The sequence below is a fragment of the Triticum dicoccoides genome, chromosome 7B (genome assembly GCF_002162155.2).
Source record: "Triticum dicoccoides isolate Atlit2015 ecotype Zavitan chromosome 7B, WEW_v2.0, whole genome shotgun sequence".
Lineage (NCBI taxonomy): Eukaryota > Viridiplantae > Streptophyta > Magnoliopsida > Poales > Poaceae > Triticum > Triticum dicoccoides.
The window spans coordinates 86,740,495-86,752,094 of record NC_041393.1 but is presented as its reverse complement, the minus strand read 5'-3'; the positions used below and the strand labels follow the sequence as shown (position 1 = coordinate 86,752,094).

General features: G+C 43.5%; 1 long non-coding RNA gene across 1 annotated transcript; it reads right to left on the bottom strand.

The window, feature by feature from the left end:
• Nucleotides 1–9,269: 9,269 nt before the first annotated feature.
• On the bottom strand, nucleotides 9,270–11,400 carry LOC119342059. The gene is made up of 2 exons (XR_005165366.1): nucleotides 10,739–11,400; nucleotides 9,270–9,705 (listed from the first exon to the last, which is right to left on the bottom strand). It is a non-coding gene; the product is annotated as an uncharacterized LOC119342059 (long non-coding RNA).
• Between the last annotated feature and the right edge of the window lie 200 nt (nucleotides 11,401–11,600).

The window sequence follows — 11,600 nt, the reverse complement described above, 5'->3', positions numbered from 1 at the left end:
CGTCACCGGCCGCCACCGCCTGTCTCCGCCGGCGCCTCCTCGTCGCCGCCCCTCCCGGCCTCCTCGCAGCTCCTCCCTCGTCGACCCGGGGCCTACTGACGCCGCGCTCGCTCGCTGACGTCGTCGATGTCGCCTCGCCATCGCCGGAATACGCCGCCCTCTAACCACCACCGGCCTCCCCGAGCCTTCCCTACAACGATGTGAGTGGTTGTCGCCTCTCCCCTCTTTCCCCTGTCCCCATGCGCATGCCCCGTGCATCGCCGTTGTCATTCTGTGCTCGCCGTAGCCGCGGCTGGAGCTCTACTCCAGCGCACCGTGCCTCGCTCTTTGGTCGCGCACTACCGCGTCCCCGCCCCAGTCCACACGTGCCAGCGCCCGACTCCGCTCATGCGCCCCCACCGCCGCCCCTCGGCCGCGCGCTCGCAGCCACTGCTGCCGTGGTTGCCACCACCATTGAGTCGCGCCTATGCCCAACTGCGTCGCCTGAACCGCGCCGCCTCCGCTCAGGGCCACGCCCTCGCTCCCGCACCCGCCTCACCTTCGCTCCGGCGCTCACACGCGCCCGTCCCGTCGCCTCGGGTCCGCTCCGATGGGCACCCGCTGCCCAGCACCCGCTCGGGTGGCATCCGCACCCGAGCGCCCGAACCCAATAGGCCCATAGCAAACGCCCCCCAGAATGTTTATAAAAAATGGAATTTTGAATAATAAGAATAATAAATAAAAATGAAAATAATTAATTAATTGGCGAATTAATTAAGTTAGTTAACTCTGTTTAGTGATCTAATTAATTAGTTAGTTTAATTAAACAGTAATAAGATTAGTTATACCTAATTAGAATAATCAGAGTATGACAGCTGGGACCCACACGTCAGTTTGACCCAGTCAACGTCCTGTTGACTACTGACGTCATGCTGACGTCATGATGACGACATCAGCATGCACTATTCTGGATAATGCTGATTTAAAATAATTAGGTAAATTCTAAAAATGATTAAATCTTTTAAAATTAATATAAAATAAACCGTAGCTCGGTTGGAAAAACTTTGTACATGAAAGTTGCTCAGAACGACGAGACGAATCCGGATACGCAGCCCGTTCGTCCGCCACACATCCCTAACATATCGAACACGCAACTTTCCCCATCCGGTTCATCTGTCCAAAAACGCGAAACACCGGGGATACTTTCCCGGATGTTTCTCCCCTTCGCCGGTACCACCTACTACCGCGTTTGGGCACCCCTAGCAACGCTCATTGTCATGTCATGCATCGTCATGCATTTGTTTGCATTGTATTTATTGTTTCTTCCCCCTCTTCTCTCGCTAGACACCGAGACCGACGTCGCTGCTACCCAGTACGACTACGGTGTTGACGACCCCTCCTTCTTGCCAGAGCAACAAGGCAAGCCCCTCCCTTTGATCACCGGATATCGCCTATTCTCCTCTATACTGCTTGCATTAGAGTAGTGTAGCATGTTACTGCTTTCCGTTAATCCTATTCTGATGCATAGCCTGACATTGTTGCTACATTTGTTGATACCTTACCTGCAATCCTAAATACTTAGTATAGGATGCTAGTTTATCATCATTGGCCCTACATTCTTGTCAGTCTGCCTTGCTATACTATTGGGCCGTGATCACTCGGGAGGTGATCACGGGTATATACTATAAATACATACATACTATACAGATGGTGACTAAAGTCGGGTCAGCTTGATGAGTACCCGCAAGTGATTCTGATGAGGGGGCTGAAAGGACAGGTGGCTCCATCCCGGTAGAGGTGGGCCTGGGTTCCCGACGGCCCCCGACTGTTACTTTGTGGCGGAGCGACAGGGCAGGTTGAGACCACCTAGGAGACAGGTGGGCCTGGCCCTATTCGGCGTTCGCGGATACTTAACACGCTTAACGAGATCTTGGTATTTGATCTGAGTCTGGCCACTAGCCTATACGCACTAACCAACTACGCGGGAACAGTTATGGGCACTCGACGTCGTGGTATCAGCCGAAGCCTTCGTGACGTCAGCGACTGAGCGGCGCGCGCCGGGTTGGACTGCATTAACGCAACTTCCTTTGTAATGGAGGTTGCTAGGTCTGCTCTCCGGCCGCCCACGCAACGTGCAGGTGTGCAATGGGCGATGGGTCCAGACCCCTGCGCGCATAGGATTTAGACCGGCGTGCTGACCTCTCTGTTGTGCCTAGGTGGGGCTGCGACGTGTTGATCTTCCGAGGCCGGGCATGACCCAGAAAAGTGTGTGCGGCCAAATGGGATCGAGCGTGTTGGGTTATGTGGTGCACCCCTGCAGGGAAGTTAATCTATTCGAATAGCTGTGATCTTCGGTAATAGGACGACTTGGAGTTGTACCTTGACCTTATGACAACTAGAACTGGATACTTAATAAAACACACCCAGACAAGTTCCACAGACAACCCGGTGATCGCTTTTCCACAGGGCGACGAGGGGAGGATCGCCGGGTAGGATTATGCTATGCGATGCTACTTGGAGGACTTCAATCTACTCTCTTCTACATGCTGGAAGATGGAGGTGGCCAGAAGCATAGTCTTCGACAGGATTAGCTATCCCCCTCTTATTCTGGCATTCTGCAGTTCAGTCCACCGATATGGCCCTTTACACATATACCCATGCATATGTAGTGTAGCTCCTTGCTTGCGAGTACTTTGGATGAGTACTCATGGTTGCTTTTCTCCCTCTTTTCCCCTTTCCCTTCTACCTGGTTGTCGCAACCAGATGCTGGAGCCCTGGAGCCAGACACCACTGTCGACGACGACCACTACACTTGAGGTGCCTACTACTACGTGCAGGCTGCTGGCGACGACCATGAGTAGTTTAGGAGGATCCCAGGCAGGAGGCCTGCGCCTCTTTCGATCTGTATCCCAGTTTGTGCTAGCCTTCTTAAGGCAAACTTGTTTAACTTATGTCTGTACTCAGATATTGTTGCTTCCGCTGACTCGTCTATGATCGAGCACTTGTATTCGAGCCCTCGAGGCCCCTAGCTTGTATTATGATGCTTGTATGACTTATTTATGTTTTAGAGTTGTGTTGTGATATCTTCCCGTGAGTCCCTGATCTTGATCGTACACATTTGCGTGCATGATTAGTGTACGATTGAATCGGGGGCGTCACAGCCCTTACCCGAGTACTCAAGTTTCTTTCTTCGGTGATGATGGTGGTGATGAAGTAGCGGGTTTGTCCTTCAGAATGCTCGTGAGCATCTCCCACATACTCTAAATTTCTCGTAGCAATCGGCAGATCAACTCGGTATTTTTCTCTACCTCGACCATAATATGCTTATTTTCAGGCCATCACGAACTTGTTCCTGCATCACTCTCTCTTGGACGAGATATGTCCCAATTGGACGATATGTGCATACGAGGAGTATTTTCAACCCCATAATTATGAACCAAATTATGAAAATTGTTCTAATGTAACCTGTGTAAGGGTCTCCTGGGGGAGGCCCTTCTTGCACTTCTTGGTTCCTTTGGTCGTTCATTGACCTCATGGCTTGATGGGGATTGGGTGTGGTGGAGGTGCCAGCTAGTGCCCCTCTCCAAAGCCGAGGGGGGGGGGGTGAACCCCGAGCGTGTCTCCTTTGTCTTCCTCCATGGATGGTGGCCTCCTCCATTTCCACTATCCTTAATTCCATCTGTAGTAGCCAAGCATCATCTCCCCCGTTGTTGGAAGTGGCCGAAGACATGTTGCCTGGCTTAGGAAATATGAAACATCACGAAACAAGAGCAGAGGATATTTCTGCAATATGGTGGTCAAAAACGTCCGAGAGTACACACACACACACAGACACACACACACACACATATATATATATAAAGATTTTTTATCTTGCGAAACAAGTAATCCATAAAAAAGGGAGTTGGGAAGGCTCATGAGGGGCCCACAAGCCACAAGGGCACGCCATGAGGGGAGGGCGCGCCCTGGTGCCTTGTGGGCACCTGGGTGACCTCCTTCGGTGTTTCGTATTTTATTTTTTCTAATATTCCAAAACTAATGGAGAATGTTTTTACGGAATTTTTGGAGTCAGTTTACTTACTGTGTCGTGTACCTCTTCCTTTTCAGGGTTCTGGAGTGTTCTGGAAGGTCTCTTTTATGTATTCCTCTGGTGTCATGGTTTGAATAATGTTAGTTTCAACATTAATAGGCGTACCTGAGATATAATGCTTAATTTTTCCCATTGGCCACCCTCGGATTAGTGCCTTCGTCATTATTGATCTTAATGGCTTCAGAACGATAAACTTCCTGAATGATATATGGTCCTTCCCATTCAGAGATAAGTTTTCCTGTAAAAAATCTAAAACGAGAATTGTATAATAAAACATACTCACCCACTTCGGATTCCCGCTTTTGGATTCTTTTTCATGCCATCTTTTAATTTTTTATTTAAACAAGTTGGCATTTTCATAAGCTTGGGTTCTCCATTCATCTAATGAGCTAATATCAAATAACCTCTTTTCTACGACAAGTGTAAAATCATAATTGAGTTCTTTAATTGCCCAATATGTTTTATGTTCTAACTCAAGAGGTAAATGACATGCTTTTCCATAGACCATTTTATATGGAGACATGCCCATAGGATTTTTATAATTAGTTCTATAGGCCCATAATGCATCATCTAATTTCTTAGATCAATTCTTTCTAGATCTATTGATTGTCTTTTGGAAAACTAACTTTATTTCCCTATTGCTCAATTCAACTCGACCACTAGATTGAGGGTGATCGGGAGATGCAATTCTATGTTTGACATTATATTTAGCAAGAAGTTTATGGAAAGCACCATGAATGAAATGTGAACCACCATCAGTCATTAAATATCTAGGGACTCCAGACCTCAGGAAAATAACTTCTTTAAGCATTTTAATAGAAGTGTTATGATCAACACTACTAGTTAGAATAGCTTCTACCCACTTAGTAACATAATCAACAACAACTAAAATATGTGTATACCCATTAGAGGATGGAAAAGGTCCCATATAGTCAAATCCCCAAACATCAAATGGTTCAATAACAAGTGAATAATTCATAGGCATTTCCCAACGTCTACCAATGTTGCCAATTCTTTGACATTCATCACAATATAAGACAAACTTACGAGCATCCATAAGCTTCGGAATGACACTTCCGTAGGATTTGCTCCTGTTCATGCTTAGGTATACAACGTCTAATAATACCATCTACCCCTTCTTTATAAATATGTGGGTCATCCCAAAAGCAATGTCTTAAATCAAGGAAGAACCTTTTCTTTTGTTGATATGTGAAACTAGGTGGTATTAATTTAGCAACAATGTAATTAGCATAATCTGCATAACAAGGAGTATTGTGAGAAGCATTTATGACAGCTAGTTGCTCATCAAGAAAACTATCATCAATAGGTAGTGGGTCATCAAGAATGTTTTCCAACCTAGACAAGTTATCAGCTACGGGATTCTCAGCTCGTTTATGCAAGTCAAACTCTTGTAGCAAAAGAACCCACCTAATGATTCTAGGTTTAGCATATTTCTTTTCCATAAAGTATTTGATAGCAGCATGATCAGTGTGAACAATCACTTCAGAATCAACTATATATGTAAGATCCGAATTTATCACAAGCAAATGCAACTGCTAGAAATTTTTTCTCAGTAGTAGCATAATTTGTTTGAGCACTGTCCAGAGTTTTGCGAGCATAATGGATAACATTTATTTTCTTATCAACTCTTTATCCTAGAACAACACCAAAACATAATCACTAGCATCACTCATAATTTCAAAAGGCAAGTTCCAGTCAGGCAGTTGAACAATAGGTGCAGAGTCAAGGCTTTCTTAAGTGTTTGAAAGGCTTCTACACAATCATCATAAAAGTGGAACATTCTTTTGCAAGAGATTAGTAAGAAGCCTAGAAATTTTAGATAAATCTTTAATAAACCTCGTAAAGAAACCAACATGACCAAGGAAACTTCTTATACCTTTAATATCTTTAGGACATGGAATTTTCTCAATTGCATCAACTTTAGCTTTGTCTACTTCAATACCTCGTTTGGAAATTTTATGCCCCAAGACAATACCTTAATTTACCATAAAGTGGCACTTCTCCCAATTCAAGACAAGATTATTTTGTTCACATCTCTACAAAACTCGATCAAGGTTGCTTAAGCAATCATCAAAATAAGTTCTATAAACGGAAAAATCATCCATGAAAACCTCAACAATCTTTTCACAAAAGTTAGAGAATATAGTAGTCATACATCTTTGAAAGGTAGCAGGTGCATTGCATAAACCAAAAGGCATACGTCTATAAGCATAAGTTCAAAAGGGGCAAGTAAAAGTGGTTTTCTCTTGATCAGATTGTGATACAGGTATTTGAGAGAAACCAGAATATCCATCAAGAAAGCAAAAGTGTGTGTGCTCAGATAATCTTTCTAACATTTGATCAATAAAAGGCAAGGGGTAATGATCTTTTCAAGTAGCTTTGTTTATTTTTTTTGAAATCAATTACCATCCTATAAACAGTTACAATTATTTGTGGAATGAGATCATTTTTATCGTTAGGAACAATAGTAGTGCCTCCTTTATTAGGGACACAATAAACGGGACTTACCCATGTACTATTAGCTATGGGATAGATTATACCTGCTTCCAAGAGCTTTAATATTTCAGTTCTCACCGCTTTCTTCATCTTAGAATTTAATCATCGTTGATGATAGACAACTGGTTTAGCATCAGGCTCCATATTAATTTTGTGTTGACATAGAGTGGGACTAATGGCTGTAATCATCAAGAGTATATCCAATAGCGGCATGGTGCTTCCTTGGATTTTTAAGTAAACTCTTCTCTTCATGCTCTAATAATAATAGGATATATTTTCTTTTCATCAAGATAAGCATATTTCAAAGTATCACATAATTGTTTCAATTTAAACATGGGATCTCCTTTAGGTGGAGGAGGACCTCCTAGAGTTTCAACATGCAAATTGTGTTTGAGAATAGGTGTATGATCAAAGAACATCTTATCTATTTCATTTCTTTCATGCATGTGCATATAATTCTTATGATCCAGCAAATATTGTTCTAATGGACCAGTAGGAGGTACGACAATAGAAGAAATACCAATTATTTCATCTTTACTAGGCAATTCTTTATCATGAGGTTGTCTACGAAACTTAGAGAAATAGAACTCATGAGATATATCACCAAAGTTAACACTGACAGTTCCTCTATTGCAATCAATCTTAGCATTAATAGTATTCAAGAAAGGTCTGCCAAATATAATGGGAGAAAAATCATCTTGTGGAGAACCAAGATCTAGAAAATCAGTAGGGTATTTTACTTTCCCACATAAGGCTTCAACATCTCTAACAATCCCAAGTGGTGAAATAATATCTCTTTTTGCAAGCTTAATAGTAACACCAATATCTTCCATTTCTACATGTGCAATATCATTCACAATTTCTTGATGTAGGGTAAATGGGATAGCACTCACACTAAAACCCAAATCACATAAGCCATGATAACAATGATCTCCTATTTTAACTAAGACAACAGGCATTCCAACAACTTGCTTATTCTTATATTTAGTATCCAGTTTAGCAATTCTAGTAGCTTCATCATAGAAATAGATAACATGCCCATTAATATTATTGACCAAGATATCTTTAACCATAGAAACATTAGGTTAAACTTTAATTTGTTTAGAGGGTCTAGGTGCTCTAATATTACTTTTGTTAACCATGATAGAAACCTTAGCATGTTCCTTTATCCTAACAAGGAAAGGTGGTTTTATAATATAAGCAGTAGGCACAACTGGATCAACATTGTAAATGATAGTTTCATCTTTAAATATACGGGCTCCTCAATATTTTATTTAACAAGGGAATGGTATTTAAACCATTTCTCCTTAGGGAGATCAACATGAGTAGCAAAGGATTCACAAAAAGAGGCTACTACCTCAGAGTCAAGTCCATATTTAGTGCTAAACTTATGAAAAGCATCGGCGTCCATAAAAGATTGTTATACCCGACTCATTAGCTTTGTCGAGTTCCCCATCTTTAGAGTTGAATTTAATTCCTTCCAGAAGATCCCGTCTGAATTCAATAATTTTCTTCATAAAGGAGCCAGTCGAAGAGAATTGAGCATGGTTTGATTATCATGAGAAAGACGAGCATAAAATTTTCGTAAGATAATTTCTTTTGAGAGCTCATGATTGAGGCATGTATACATCATGTATTTAAGCCTCCCCAAGCTTAATTGATACTTTCTCCTTCATGAGGCCAATATTAGCATAATAGTTATTCTAATAACACTTCCGCGCTGCACACTGAATGCAAGAGCACTGCACTTTCTATAGCAAAAGCACTGCAATACAAACTAGTGAACTTCGTGTCGGAAAAAACTGCACGCAGTGTTTTTCCGATACTGTTTTCACTCTAATTTTTTAATCGTTTATCGGAACGAGGCGTGTAATATACCACTGGAAAGCTATGGATTAGGCGCAACTTTGCCATGTTGAACACTTTTCGATATTCCTCGCGGTTTAAGAGCAGTGTCAAAAACGGTGCAGCGGATGACGAGTGACATCGAGCGTATTTTTGTGATTTTTTCTAAACCACTCACCGGAATAAAGCAAATGATACGCCGTTGGAAAGATATCATCGAGGCGCATCTTTTTCATATTTATTATTTCCTCTAATTCGTTACGGTTTAAGAGCAGTTTCAAATTTACTAAATCGCGGAATTATGTTTTTTTGAAATTTTTTCAATTTTCGGTACTGTTTTCGCTCTAGTTTTTGAACCGTTTGTCGAAACTTGGCGTGTAATATGTCGTTGGTAAGCTATGGAAAAGATGCAACTTTCATATGTATAATTGGTTTGAGGTTCCTTACAATTTTTAGTTAATTTTGAAAATGGTGCAGCGGACGACGAGTGGCAACACGCGTTTTCATGAAATTTTTACAAATTGCTTGTCGAAATGATTAAAATGATGTGTCGTTGGAAAGATATCGATGAGATGCAACTTTTTCATGTAGAATACTCTCTCTAATTCCTTACGGTTTAAGAGCAGTTTCAAAATTAGCGAAATGCTGACACTCTTTTTCACGACACCCAAAACGACGAGTGAACTTCATCCAATAGAAAACCGCACTGCTTCAGTCAAAAATTGCACTGCATTAGACGAGCAAGCAAACTGCTTGATTTCTTTTGTTTACACGTAAATTTTCTCATGCGAGGAAGTGGACGGGACTTCACATCGGGCGTAAGTGAACCCCAAAAGTATGGAAAAGTAAACCGCATTACTTTATTTGTCGTTTCGGTAACATTTTTTTCTTTGCACTTACAAGCTGAACAACATCAGACAACCGACCGCACTGCTTCAGTTAGAAAACTGCACTGCATCAAATGGTCACTTACAAGATGAACAACATCAGACACCCGACCGCACTGCTTCAGTTAGAAAACCGCACTGCATCAAATGGTCACTTACAAGATAAACAATATCAGACACCCTACCGCACTGCTTCAGTTCAAAAACCATAGTGCATCAAATGGTTAAGTGAACGTCATTACTTTTTTTGTCGTTTGTCTACCATTTTTTATTTAACACATCTTTGCACTTCATTTCCTTCTTTCTTTTTCTGTTTGGAGTTTTGGTTTCTACATTGGCGAGCTGTACATGTGCAAAGAAGCGAATCGCATGGTCGAGGGAAATGAGCTGCAACATAATTCAAAATGAACTTCTTTGGTAAACAATTTTCAAACGAGTCCATATAACTTTTATACATAAAATCATCAAACACGGAAAACACCATTTTTGCACTGCATGTCCACATGGTCGAAACTGCATGCTCATATCTGAACATCACCATGTTTCGCTGCAATCAAATGAGTCCATATAATCTTTATACAAAAAAAATCCACACTATACTGCAACATCATATATGGACGTAAATTTTTCTCAAACGAGCAAGTGGACCGCATTACTTTATTTGGTCGTTTTCGTAGCATTTTTTCTGCACCTCACGTTAAGAGGAAGTGAAGCACAACACTAGCAAAAGTGAACCTCAACACTATCGGTAGTGAACCGCATGAGTTTCTATTGTATCTTTTTCAAACTTTATATCAACGAGAGTGAACGAGGGAGTGTATGCATTAATCTGTGTCCAATTGTGTCCTTTAAACTTTTTCAACGAAAAAAAGTGAACCTCTACAACATGACCTTTTCGTGTTTTGAATTGCATGGAGAGGCAAGAGAACTGCATTAGTCTTCTGACCAAAATATTTCTTTTTACTTTTTTAGCACCGCCTACTACGAGGTGAACTTCATCGCCCTTTTTTCTGCAAAGTGCACCGCCAAGGTTTTCGTAATGAACTGCATCGATTTAAATTTTTTTAAACCATTCCATAAAAACTAGTACAAAACAACTCCTCTAGAAGTAATAAAAGGTGAACTCTTTTGTACATTTTTCGTACAGCTTGACCGAACCTATTTCGACAAACGAAAATATACTCCTCGTGGCTTTATTAGCAAAGAAGTGTACCCCAAATTCTTGTCACAAAACAAGAGTGAGAAAAAAGTTTACTTTCGTACTGAAACATACTGAAGGAAAAGTAAGAGGTGCACTGCACGAGGGGAAATAAGAGACTTTCTGATATTGCTCCAACATGGCGAAGTGGACTGCTGGGCGGCATAGATGTGGAAGCTGACGGAGGGGTTAACAACTAACTACATGCCAGGGGCTGCTTACCTCTCGCCAATAGGTGCCTTCGATGAGCACAAGCTGGACCGAGACCACCGCCGATCCACCGTAGCATTTTTTGCTGCTGAACCGCATGGCTATGGATCCCCAACTGCACGCCAGCAAAAACCAAAACATCGTGAGAACATTTAGCACTGCAGTGCGGATGACATCGATGGCAGCCGAAATGAACTGCATGTTAGGGGACAAGAGAGCTGTAAGGGGAAGGGGTTGCTTCCGCGAATTGAATCCCAGAGGAAGGGGGTGCCATAGCCGGTCCTAGCGTCATGGTCAGGGCTTGCCGCAGGGGCTCCGACAAGGTCGAGCTTGACGAGCGCGGCCACTGGCCATGGAGAAGGCACCGGAGGGCAGGGGGCCTCAGATCCGTTGGTCGCCGTGGTCCAGGTGGAGCCTGGTGGCTTCCCCAACCTCCCTGGGGGCTGTGGTGGCCGGATCTGGTGTCGGTGGCCGCTTGCGGGAGGTACTATTTTCGGTTCAGCAGAATATGAGAGGAGGGGATGCAGGAGAGCTCGTCGGAGGGGAGAAGAGGCAGGGGAACTTGACGGAGGGGATCAGGGAAGGTCGCGGACGTAAGGGTCAGGGCCGGGGCCGGCCGGTGCCCGACAGCGCAGGGGCCGGGCCTTGGAGGCTGGCCGTCGCGGGGCTGCGTGGGAGGCCGGGGCCGTGGAGGCCGGCATCGCGGGCCGGGGTGGGCCGGGGTGGGGCGGTCGAGGGCGGTGGTTGCTTGGCGGGGGGCGTGGCCGGCCCTGGGGGTGAGGGCGACGAGGCCATGGGGTTTGACGGCGGTAGGGCGGGCACTATTGCCAGCTGGCACGCTGGCCGTTGGTGGCGGTGGCTCGCATCGATTGTC